Genomic DNA, 8914 nt, shown 5'->3' with positions numbered 1-8914 from the left:
GTTTTGTAAAATACTGTCTTTCTCTCTAATATCTTCCTTCACCAACTCACATCGTCATGTTTTAATTTAATCACACAAACCTTTATTAGCTACGTAGAAATTGTACAGTCATTGACATTTTTGGCTTGTACACCCAACGGCGAAAGAAACAGTAGGCGAATTGTCCATCACCATTTTCATTCGGTCTGCATTACACAATGTGATGACAAGGAAATGAAATAATGACGCCAAAAAGAGAGAACAATGCCTGCTTCGAACCAACATAGTTTAATTCCTTAAAAAAACACACGATGTAGAATATAAAAGTAATGAAAATAGTGGTGGACAATTTACATACCATTATCTTTGCCGTTGACTGTACCTGTTCCACCACTTTCGATGCAGTTGCTGCAACTCTGTAATGCTCGTAAGTGTGCATAAGCGGAGGCAGGACCGTACACAGGATTTTTTTGAATGGGGGGCCAGATCCGAAAATATGCTTATATACATAGAAGGAATGGCCTGTACGAACAGCTTTGCTGCCTGGCACTCAAAACATTTCATACGAACCTCTAGTGAACCCTAACAGAATTGTCCTACCAGCGTTGCACATAAAACTGGGACTTATGAAGGCATTTGCGAAGGCCGTTAACAAAAATAAACGTGCATTTGAATACTTACGCCAAACATTTCCACGTCTAAGTACGGAATAGGTAAAACAGGATGTATTTATAGGTCGCCAGATACGCAAGCTTTTTCAAGACACACAGTTTGAATCAAATCTCAATCCTGATGAGCTACATGCCTGGAATTGTTTCCGGAATGTTTGTACACAATTATTGGGCAACCTTCGTGCTGAAAATTACAAATACCTAGTGGAAGAACTCATATCTGCCTACGAGGGAATTGGATGCAACATGTTACTAAAAATGCAATTCCTGCATTCACATACTGATGTGTTCCCAGAGAATTGTGGCGCTTTCAGTGACGAAAAAGGAGAGCGATTCCATCAGGGCATTTCTGCAATAAAACAGCATTACAAAGGAAAGTAGTCAGTTTCAATGTTAGCAGATTTCTGCTGGAAATCCAGAGAGATGCTCCAGATGTTCTTTACAAGCGACAGGCAAAAGAACGGCGTGTATAAAATGGTAAGGTTGTAAACTGTTATTCGTACTATTGTACTCCCATAGCGTTATATGTAAAATGTAAAAAGTGAAATTACCCAGAAACCTGATCCAGGAGGCAATTTTCAGTGTGATTTTCGTGTTCAGCGACCTGAAATTTAGAAAGGACCGCTATTTTCACTTCTGGAAAATTTCCACTGTTGAACAGTGCTTCGTTGTTGATGAAAGCACCAAATCTACAGGTTTATCAAGAATATTTGGAGCGCATGAGTTTGATAATTGAGGACTAAAAGTGGTTAACGTTGTAAGTGTCAAAAGCGAAAGTGTTGGGAAATCGCATCGTTCCGCACTTCAGCCCGTAAGAACGTTCACACTAGTGACCTCTTTACACGCCCTTTGAACTACTTTGAGGACTACCAGCCACTTTTCACTTTTACCACATTCTAAAGCATGACACATTTCACAGTTTAACGTGGAAAACCGTGTTTGAATTACACTTACAGCGTTTACCAATTTTAGTCTTCAATTTATAAGCAGGGCTCGAAATTCAGATTTCACGAAACGGAACGTTTTACTTTAATTAACATGGTGTTGTTTTTGTCTCTGATTACTACAGCTGCGAGAATAACGACTAGTGAAATGACACACTGCATTACAATTAATAATAGTTTACATTTCAAATTTTCAATAAGCACCAATAAATATAAAATGCATTGTACGCAAGTCTTTGGAATTTTCTTTCCTTCTTAAAATTTAAACAGACAGAAAATGTGAATGGCAGTCAGCTCTCCCAACTTGGAAAAGAAATAATTCAATACCGCCTACGTATAATCTATATATTTTCTTAATATTACTTACTTAAAAAAAATTAAATTTTGCAAATTATTTCCATATTGTAATTTTGCGTATATTCAAGGATTGGATATATTGTTTGAGTGACTTGAAATTTTGCTGTTCAGTTAATCGGGGCAAGGAAGAAAGAACGACAGGAAAGCACCGAAAATGATCCAATTCAAGAGAAAGAAAGGAACTACTGCAGATGGTGGTCGCGTTGCAGTTCCAGAGCTGCAACTTAGTAACATGCAGAGTACCTACGCTTTTGCTTAATGGAGTTCACAAGAGACACCAGTCAACGAAGATCACAAAATTCATACTGCAAGGAGTGGACTCTACCATTACCCTGCTACGCTTAAGGATTGGCTGGGCGATTAAGTTTTCCTTTAAAAAAGAAAGTGCTATCATATTCAAAATTCTGAAAAATAACATCTTTTTTGAATTCCTTCTAAAGTATTCAGGTGAATCTTCGTGTGTGGTTGGTAGCTACAAATATTGGAATATATTTCGTGGCTTCTATAACTACAAAACCGTGCCCTTAAAAAGAGAACCCGATTTCTTTTTAGAGATTTTCAGCAGGATGATACTTGTTGAAATAATCGAAGACAAGACAAATAATAATAAATAACAAATAAAATTAGAAAACAGAAACACAAAAGATGAAGGCAACATAGAGGTCATCATACTTTGCTAACGCCGGCCCCCGTGGCGAGAGGTTATCACATCGCGTTACGAAGCCAGGGGCTCCGGAATCGAATCGCGGCCTGGGCATGGATGTTTGTGAGTGTCCATTCATCAATTTCATCCCCATATTCGCAAATTAGCCAAAAGTAACACAAAAAGGGGAAGTTTATATGTACTATTAAAGAGTATTAACAATTTAGTTCACGCTGAAAGGAAAAAAGTAACGGAATATCTATAAAATTCAACAAACCGGAACGATCCACTGCCATTTGTGACGAGACGAAAAGGAAAAGTTTCATATACCCACGACCCGGAACGTCGTTTCGGTCCGCTTCGGTCCATTTCGAGCCCTGTTTATAGGTTTTTTCCTATGTGAGTATTTCATAGTTCTATCTATATTTGTTTCTGAGATATTAATTGTTGCCGTTCCTTTTCTTGTACAGATAGAAATTATTTATGATACAGTAAGTTAGTATAAGTTAGGTCTATTATTCCATTAATAAGTTCTAACTTTGAATCTCCAATAGTTTCGGAATAAGAGATTAGTGTCAAATGGGCTCGACTGTTAATTAAACTAAACATTACTTATGTAGCTCCTCTTTGTTGAAATAGTAATATATTGTGTCGTGTATTGATCTAGGACTAGAAGCGTCACAAAACGTAATTATGCAGAATGCACCAAGAAATATTCGTAAACAATTTGCAAATGACACTTGCATAATATACATTTAGAAGTTTAAAAAACATTGTCTTGACCTAAAGAGCCAGAGGGCTATCATAACATCTGATATCCTCTGGAAAAAAGAAAGTCCTCGAACTCCGCAATTAATTCATACATAATCACTATCCGCCAATCACATTCTACTTCATTACACGATCTGGAAAGTTAAATAACGTAGACTGTGCATGATATATGGAGGGTTGGAAATTTATACGAGGTGTGTGCCTTTCTGAATAATACTACACTCAGTCTCGGAAATTTCTGGACCACGGCCGCGCATAACGGCAGAGAAGAGGAGATAGCGAGTAGGTGGAGCAAAGCAATGAGCGCTGCTGCAAAAGGTTGGTGGCTGCAGCTGCATTTTCCAGTCCACTCACTCACGTCCCCTCTCACGTGTTCCTTCGTAGAACCTCACGGGTAACTACTTGCGCAGAGGACTTCTTTTCGTTCGCTTGCTCCATAGGTTCCCGTCACAGAGTGTATTGATCTATCTTCTTAACATACAGCTATAGTTAGGGTGCTAGTAAGCTACGAAGTTAGCGTCCTAGGGTCGAATACTGCAAAATATGTAAACATTTCGTTAACCTATTACAGTTGTACTTGTTTGTAATAAGCTTTATTTTTATATATTGATGTGTGTGGTGGGGTTATACTATAGGGTACACACAAGGCAACTGAAAAATTAGAGCGCTTAAAAACTAACCTCTGAAACTCAAAGTTTAAAATGAATAATGATTATCAAATAGAACTAATTACATTTTTAAATAATTGAAAACGTGTTCACCCTATTCACAAGCTGAGAGTCAATAAAGAATGAAAGTAGTTTTAAAAAATGTAACGTCACTAATATTAATGAATATAATAAATAATAGAGAGGACATATCTCAAAATTTGTATAAGAGGGCGCTTATAGATATGTAAGGCAGAGCATATCGCACCTGGTGGCGACCCTCGCTGTGAGTGAACAAAGAAGATTGCAATCAATGGCGTGCCCAAAGGAGGTGAATGGGGGTCATAACCCTTTGCTTTGGTCCAGTATTCCGCGCCCCCCCCCCCCAAGAAAAAGAACGTCAAAGGTAGGAAAGGCTGACAAAATGGAATACGTAAGCCCCTATCTTTCGAAAATCCTAGGCACGCCACTGATTGTAATGAACACATCACCTCCACACTTTGGCCGAAATTGCTAATCTCACCACCAATGTTGAAGTCAAATTATGATTTATTGATTTGCTTTATTTTACTGCCACTTGTGGCTAATTTGCGAAGATGGGGATGAGTGATGATATGACGAAATTGATGAATGGACACTTACAAACATCCATGCTCAGGCCAGGATTCGAACCCTGGTCCAGGGATAGCGGGATGTATTAACCATTCCGCCAAGGGGCCGGTGGAAGTCAAATTATGATACGGCAAACATACTGGGTGGTTCAAAAGTTTCGGAACGGTCAAATATCATGAGAAATACACATCGAATCGGAAAACGAAAAAATACATGTTGAATAAGTGAAAGAAAGTTACTCAATGATATCACACTTGATTCTCCATCCTGGGGTTGGGGCGAGGGGCAACTGTAAAATTTTAAATGGAAACCCCCATTTTGTATTGTAGAATCGATTTTAAATTCATAAGACCCAAAAATTTTTCAAAGGGACATATCTCTGCCACTAATTGAGCTAGAGTATGTAACGGTATAGTTTGTGCTTTTAAGCTGATTCTCAGCAACATACACAATATACACAACCATACATTTTTGAATCCTTGTCCCGAGGTTCAAAACTTGCAGTACCTGAAGTTCTGTGGATGCTAGTTTAGGCAATAGACACGCACTTCTTCAAATTATAGCTTAACGCCCATTTCCTTTTAGATATATATAGGTTTATTCATATTATATTTACAGAAGTTAATTCTTGGCCGTTATTCACAAAATTACATTTCGGTGTACCCTGTCCCCCCTTCCCGAAGAGAGTGTGTAGACTCGCGTAGCCACTGGCTCCACGAGTAAAAAAAAATATAACCTTCAGTACCAAAAAAGGTGGCTGAAGGTATGTGTGTTGTGTACCCGGTTTCCCACATGAAATAAACTATTGGAATAATATGAAAAGAGCAAGTGTGTGTATTAAAAGAAAGAAAGTTAACATCCCCGCCTTCGGTTTACATAATAAGGAAAGAAAGTTCGCCCAGCCGCTCCCCTCAGAGAAAAGATACCTCTTACATTGCTGTAAGCTGTACTCCGCAAAACATCTGAGACCCACTGCTCCCCTGCCCTTCCTATTTATAGGCCCCGCTAATGACCTAAACCGTTACTGGAAACTTACCGCTCCCCCAACGGCCAAGAACCCAAAAGTACAGGACTACATAGCCATACACAATTTATAACATAAAAAAAAAAGGATCCAGTAATGATCGCATCATTACAAGTAAAAGCGATTGCATATTCGGAATCTGCACAAGACCTTTCAGTAGAGTATATGGAAGGGGGCAGAGATATGTCCCTTTGAAAATTTTTTGGGTCTTATGAAATTTTCACGTTTTTCTTTCTTTTTTGCGAAAATTTAAAATAGTCATATCTCCGTTCCTAATTTAGCTAGGAGGGTGGTTGTTTCCGATTCCATGTGTATTTCTCACGATATGTGACCGTTCCGGGACTTTTGAACCACCGTTATATAAATTATAAGATAACATTTCAGTTGGAACTTATCAGGGTGATAGTCAAAGTCATATTTTGCCGCGAGCAATCTTTGTACTAAATTTATAGAGCATAGTACCGAAATGTATGTAGGATTTCTTTTAATATGAGTTATTACATACAAATGTTATTGCATGCCATTTTGGTCTGATTTGCAGTTCCACCATTGTAACTGTACGTCTTATGATAAGAGGAGATGATGCAAGTAAACACGAGTGTGTTCAACGATCCACAGTACGAGTACCATCTTCCGGAAGAAATGAAGAAGAAAGCCTACGAGGAACTGAACGAAAACCCAGAAACAGTTCGACAAGAGGTTGAAGTGTTCAGAGAAAAGGTCAACGGTAAGGGGGCCGTTCTCTTAACACTTTATTCGCAATAGCGACAACGAAAAAATTATCCCTAATGGTCTTAGCCAAGAATATAGTTAGATTCGATGGTGTGGCCGCGTGGGTGAAGAGAGATTTGTAATGGCTGCGTGGTGACAGAGCAATCTTAACGTTCACTTAGTAAAACTGCAAAAACATTCTCACAGAAGATGCACTTTTCATACAACTTAAGGGGGAGGGGGACAATTTCCCCTAGGTTCTTCTCTCTTCGGCAGCTGCCTATCACTGTTACCAGCTTCACTCTTTTGGAGCCAGATCTGGTTCTTTCGTTTGGCTGTGAACTATGGCACCCGCACCCTACCCCACTATCACTGGTTTCGGCTTACAGAGACAACTTCTTACTTATATTTGTTCTCTTGAGACTATCAAACTTCCGATGGCATAGAAAAATATATCAACGGAAAAAGGACAGACTGAAATTGACAGGCGGGAATGTCGAAAATTCCATTTGATTAGCCGTAACTTTAAATTGAAGTTGATTCCCCAAAAGGAATACATGGGTTTCTGAAAATTCTTATTAATCATACTTTTCAAACATCGCATGCAGCTTAATAATCAACTTCAAAAAACACTTTCACTTGCAACATGTGGAGAAATTCACACACTATTGAACGCCAGCTTCTATCCTCAGAACATTGCCCATTTGGACGATATTGAAATAAATGCACAACTGGTGCGAAATAGTCCCTCATCCCCTAAATGCCTGGAAATTTCTGTGTGGCGGTTTCAGGAACATAACTGATGGCAACTTGGTAATTAAACTTTTACCGGAGTGAGGTGATCAACGTGAGTAGTCCGATACTAAATGTTTAACCATTTGTTTTACGATTTGACATTTGTGTGTACAGTTCAAAACTAAAAATTCTATTGTTATCACGTGACTTATAGGTTTGACGTCCATTTGTAAATCATCGCATGGTATTAAACTTGTGTTACGTGAAAACGCACGTATATACACAAAATAGACTTAAAAGAATGTCGACACACATTAAATTCAGAATTGGATAACTTTGAACAGGTTGAGCAGTACAAAAATGTGTTTCGCTTGTGAAGGAATACAATGCACCTACAGAAACACATCTTATTTTTCTTAATTTTAGTGTTCACTATATAATGATTATGCATATCAACGAAGAATAGTTTATAGGTCTATTTCGTCTCATAGATATTGAGGGCCTATGTTTCCGATTGGACGACTGCTTCCTCCTGGCATTTTTGAGGACGAAGAAGTTCAACCAAGAGAGGGCGCTTAAAACAGTGAGTACTCTCGATGAAGCTTCTATGTTTGAGGCATGCATGGTGTATATGATGTTTCCTGGCAATTTCTGTAAATCTGTAAGGGCTATTTATAAATTAAGTTCAGATAGCCTTTTAAAATGTGTCACGAATTTATTCTAGTCATAAATCTAAAAACCATAGACTCCTAGATAATCATCATCATGGTTAAGGCAATTATCAGATTCAAAACACTATTTAACTATACGTAACACGGTGAACGTTTGAGAATTGTAGAGCATAAAACACAGAATCTTGTGAAATGACTCTCATCTCTCTAGGATTTTCGGTAGTGGATATATGACTGTTTAAAATTTTCTCTTCTGCCATTTTGAAAAATGGACACCGTTTAATTTCCGCGGGAGACATTTTTTTTTGTGGAAACTTCTAAATGTATTCCACTCCACCCTTCTAAAAGTTATTTTGGGGAAGACGCAATTTCCTTGACTGATTTTACTCAAACGCAACACCTCACAACCCCTTAAATGTAACAGTTTCAGCTTAAAACCTCTTACGCGTACTTTGCAGAAGTTATCGTTGTCACAGAATTGGTGACATACCGCAGTTTGTCCTATGAGTTTGGTTCCTTTATCTCGGAAAATGTTTTCTGTACTACGTCCCAGTTAGCTGTGGAGAAAACGAACTTTCTACTCGATTACTTCACTCCTTCAGGCTTCACTTCTACAGTCCCTACCAAAAGTTTAAGACCACTAACTTTTTTCATATAAATGAATCCTGACCGAAAGGTTTTGGTACAAATATGGAGTGAAATTGTATGGACGTAATATAGTGTGTGAGGCATATATTGCCGAAAAAATATTGTTATACGTCTTGTAGCCCTACTTCTTGAGATACGAAGGTGGAAAATCAAATTTCTTAACTCAAAAATACAGCATTTTGAAGTACAGATGAATGTGTATACACGTAACCGACGTCGTTATGACAGTACTGATTTTTTCTCAGTATTGTGGAACATGAACGAAGGTTTTGGCGCAAGAAAAATTCCAAAGAAAATTTCTCGTGTTTTATATTTTTTTCTAAAATTCGCAAAATAAAACAAATACAGCGAAAACTGAGAGGTCTTCAGATAACAATATCTTCCTCAGCGACTGGAATGAAGACATTTTATCAGTCATTAGTTGAAATGTGTGTCAATAGATGGCGTAGAAAGACATATCTCGAGTAGCAGCATTGTGCAGGTCCAAACCTGTTTTCTTTA

The 8914-nt window shown here is 38.1% G+C and overlaps 1 protein-coding gene across 2 annotated transcripts in view; it reads right to left on the bottom strand.

Annotated features, from left to right (window-relative positions):
• The window catches only part of Sema2a (Semaphorin 2a), a 1542453-nt gene that overhangs the window by 1466254 nt on the left and 67285 nt on the right, over positions 1-8914 (bottom strand). The window lies entirely within an intron of this gene.

Source organism: Lepisma saccharinum, chromosome 3 (assembly GCF_977018435.1).
Source record: "Lepisma saccharinum chromosome 3, izLepSacc3.1, whole genome shotgun sequence".
Classification (NCBI taxonomy): domain Eukaryota; kingdom Metazoa; phylum Arthropoda; class Insecta; order Zygentoma; family Lepismatidae; genus Lepisma; species Lepisma saccharinum.
The sequence above is the reverse complement of the archived record's forward strand: the minus strand, read 5'-3'. Positions and strand labels throughout refer to the sequence as shown.